Source organism: Schistocerca americana, chromosome 7 (genome assembly GCF_021461395.2).
Source record: "Schistocerca americana isolate TAMUIC-IGC-003095 chromosome 7, iqSchAmer2.1, whole genome shotgun sequence".
In the NCBI taxonomy this organism is placed as follows: Eukaryota; Metazoa; Arthropoda; class Insecta; order Orthoptera; family Acrididae; genus Schistocerca; species Schistocerca americana.
In genome coordinates, this window is record NC_060125.1 from 337,018,902 (window position 1) to 337,023,488 (window position 4,587).

Sequence of the window (4,587 nt, forward strand, 5' to 3'; positions counted from 1 at the left end):
GTGATTGGAAAAAGAGGCAGATGGGTGTCTTCAACAACGGTTGTCATTCAGCTCTGCAAATATTGCTGACGCAAGTCTGTCGTAGAATTGTGGAACATGTCTTATCCTTATTTATTATACATGGTGCACGGGAACTTCAACGACAAAATTTTTAAAATTCTCCACAGATTTTTTTGAGTAATGTAAAAGTACTGTGCGTTTCGCCGTCGCTGTGGAAACAGGTTATAATAGTATCATTGTCAGCGTAGGCTTCCGCGGCCGTTGTCTTCTTCAATAAAATTCTTCAGGGTATCAGACCGCATCGTCATAATTTTAAAATGTGCCAACGTTTCGGCCAGCGTTGCAGCTAGCCTTCATCAGGGCCTTACGTTAACTGCTAAATGAACACACTTGGATTCCTTAAATAGCTGCACGAGAAGACCGTGTCGTTACTTGATTGGCTGTACTAGGAGGAGGAGGAGGGGTGAAAGGTATGCTTTATTGGTGTTTCCTTTATTATCTGTCATTGGCTGAAATAGCTGTTTTCTATTGGTCTTTATATTAATCCACCCCATTGGAGGAGACGGACGAATAGCGAACAGGTGATGGCTGTGACGTCACACTGTTTCCATGCTGTCCAGAAGCCGGCTGCGGCGTGCCATTGCTTTGTGTGCTCGCGACCACTACTGTGGCTCTCCGCGTGTCCGCATGGGCCGCCACGGCTCTGCCGCCGCTCCGTAGCCCTGCTATTGCAGGCAGCCAAGACCTCGGAAGCTTGTACCCGTCCTCTCTATTCATGTTGGCGGGTCTTTTGGCTATTTCTATCGCCTCTCTAATCTTTCTTTTGAAAGTGAGAGGCTGTTTCGCCAGGACGCGGGCTTCTTGAAAAAATATTGGTTTCCCGCACTCGTCTCGGTGTTCCGCCACTGCTGACTTAGTGTGTTGTTTCAGGCGGATATATCTTTCATGTTCCGAGAGCCTAGTGCTGATCGGACGTCCCGTCTCACCTATGTAAACTAATCCACACGCACAACCAATTTCATACACGCCAGCTGTGTGTAGTTTGTCAACTGCATCCTTGGTAGAACCGAGCATGTCTGATATTTTGTGTCTGCTTCGGAAAATTGGTTTGATGTCGGCTTTTCGTAGGATTTTGCCAATACGTTCGGTGACCCCTTGTACATATGGTAACACAGCAATGCTCTGTGCCTCCTTCTCCTCTTCCCTATTAGTCTTCTCCCTTGTCGACATGGTGCTGTCTATCATCTGCTTCCCATAGCCATTAGTTCCGAAGATGGACCTGAGGTGTTCAAGTTCTGTCTTCAGATGATCTTCGTCGCTTATCCTGTACGCTCTCTTCGTTAGCGTGTGCAGGGCGGACTTCTTCTGCGTGGGGTGATGGTGGGAGGAGGCGTGATGGTACCTGTCCGTATTGGTTGGTTTCCTGTACACTTTGTGGCCAAGTTTACCATCAGGTTTTCGATAAACTTCCACGTCGAGAAAAGGCAGCACCCCATTCTTCTCTGTTTCCATTGTAAACTGGATTTTCCTATGCTGTTGGTTAAGGTGCTTGTGGAAGTTCTGTAACTCCTCTTCTCCGTGGGGCCAGATGACGAAAGTATCATCGACATAGCGAAGCCAACAATTTGGACGTAATGGTGCGGACTGGAGGGCTGTTTCCTCAAATGCCTCCATGAAAATTTCTGCTGCGATAGGCGATAGGGGTGAGCCCATAGCTACACCGTCAGTTTGTTCATAAAATTGACCTCTCCACCTGAAATAGGTGGTCGTCAGACAGTGGCGCACAAGCTCACATACATCAGGTGCCACGCGTTCTTCTAGGATGTTCACAGTATCTGACACTGGGACATTCGTGAATAGGGATTTGACGTCGAAGCTAACCATCAGATCTTGGTCCGTAACACGCATTTCCTTTAGGAGAGACACGAAGTGAGTGGAATCCTTAACGTAGGACTCGGTTTGATGCACTAGGTGTCGGAGCCTAGGTGCCAGTTCTTTCGCTAGGTAGTAGGTCGGCGAATTTATACTGTTTACTATGGGCCTTAAGGGGAAGTCGGTTTTGTGTACCTTCGGTACACCATATATCCTTGGTGCCTGTGTCACTTGCGGGATGAATCTTCTGGCCTTGTCGAAATTGATTCTAGAGTGCTTCAGCAGTGCCTGCGTCGTTTTGATTACCTTGGCCGTCGGATCTCCCTGAAGTTTCTTGTAGATAGGTTCTGCGAGAATATCTTCCATTCGTTTGTTGTAATCAGTCGTGTCCAAGACTACAGTGGCGTTGCCCTTATCTGCCTGTACCACTACTAAGTGGGGGTTGTCCCTGAGTTCCTTGATGGCATGGTATTCCTCAGCGTTGATGTTTTGCTTCGGTGGCTTTGCTTTATTCAGAACTCTGACCGTTTCCTGCCGGATCTTCTCCGCCTCGGCCTGCGGCAGATGACGTACCGAAGCCTCTACGGATTCTATGATATCTTCTTTTGGAACTCGCTTAGGTGCGACTGCGAAATTCATCCCCTTGGCCAGGATTGCTGTGGTTGCTTCGCTCAAGGTGTGGCTGGAGAGGTTGACCACTGTCCGTCGCCTGTCCAGCGTCAATGTTTCGTCCGTGGCTTTCTGTTGTAGTTTGTCGTACTTTCTCATCTGGCGGTTAGTAATACTATTGCTGGTCCTTGATGCTTGCTGAAAGGTTAACCTGTCGACTTTATCCCAGTCTTCCATCTGAAGTTTTCCGGCCAGAAATAGGTGCAGATCACACAAATTCCTGTTGTGAGCATCGAGACTTATGCGGATGTGGCGAATCCTTTCCCGTAGCAATGCTTTACTGGCTTTGACACAGATATTCCTCGCCTTGTTCGTTTGTATGTGAGACGTCAACCGCAAAGAATGCGGCACAACACTCGTGTCTCTGCATCTCTTCAAAAAAGCAAGGTCATTCAGCAGTTTACATCTTTTTAAACGCAGTGCTTCTAACTTCTTGATGTTTCCGTGGATTTCCTGCCCATACAGGTTGGTTAAATGTAAGCGTAGGCTTCCGCGGCCGTTGTCTTCTTCAATAAAATTCTTCAGGGTATCAGACCGCATCGTCATAATTTTAAAATGTGCCAACGTTTCGGCCAGCGTTGCAGCTAGCCTTCATCAGGGCCTTACGTTAACTGCTAAATGAACACACTTGGATTCCTTAAATAGCTGCACGAGAAGACCGTGTCGTTACTTGATTGGCTGTACTAGGAGGAGGAGGAGGGGTGAAAGGTATGCTTTATTGGTGTTTCCTTTATTATCTGTCATTGGCTGAAATAGCTGTTTTCTATTGGTCTTTATATTAATCCACCCCATTGGAGGAGACGGACGAATAGCGAACAGGTGATGGCTGTGACGTCACACTGTTTCCATGCTGTCCAGAAGCCGGCTGCGGCGTGCCATTGCTTTGTGTGCTCGCGACCACTACTGTGGCTCTCCGCGTGTCCGCATGGGCCGCCACGGCTCTGCCGCCGCTCCGTAGCCCTGCTATTGCAGGCAGCCAAGACCTCGGAAGCTTGTACCCGTCCTCTCTATTCATGTTGGCGGGTCTTTTGGCTATTTCTATCGCCTCTCTAATCTTTCTTTTGAAAGTGAGAGGCTGTTTCGCCAGGACGCGGGCTTCTTGAAAAAAAAAAGCCAAAAGACCCGCCAACATGAATAGAGAGGACGGGTACAAGCTTCCGAGGTCTTGGCTGCCTGCAATAGCAGGGCTACGGAGCGGCGGCAGAGCCGTGGCGGCCCATGCGGACACGCGGAGAGCCACAGTAGTGGTCGCGAGCACACAAAGCAATGGCACGCCGCAGCCGGCTTCTGGACAGCATGGAAACAGTGTGACGTCACAGCCATCACCTGTTCGCTATTCGTCCGTCTCCTCCAATGGGGTGGATTAATATAAAGACCAATAGAAAACAGCTATTTCAGCCAATGACAGATAATAAAGGAAACACCAATAAAGCATACCTTTCACCCCTCCTCCTCCTCCTAGTACAGCCAATCAAGTAACGACACGGTCTTCTCGTGCAGCTATTTAAGGAATCCAAGTGTGTTCATTTAGCAGTTAACGTAAGGCCCTGATGAAGGCTAGCTGCAACGCTGGCCGAAACGTTGGCACATTTTAAAATTATGACGATGCGGTCTGATACCCTGAAGAATTTTATTGAAGAAGACAACGGCCGCCGAAGCCTACGCTTACATTTAACCAACCTGTATGGGCAGGAAATCCACGGAAACATCAAGAAGTTTGAAGCACTGCGTTTAAAAAGATGTAAACTGCTGAATGACCTTGCTTTTTTGAAGAGATGCAGAGACACGAGTGTTGTGCCGCATTCTTTGCGGTTGACGTCTCACATACAAACGAACAAGGCGAGGAATATCTGTGTCAAAGCCAGTAAAGCATTGCTACGGGAAAGGATTCGCCACATCCGCATAAGTCTCGATGCTCACAACAGGAATTTGTGTGATCTGCACCTATTTCTGGCCGGAAAACTTCAGATGGAAGACTGGGATAAAGTCGACAGGTTAACCTTTCAGCAAGCATCAAGGACCAGCAATAGTATTACTAACCGCCAG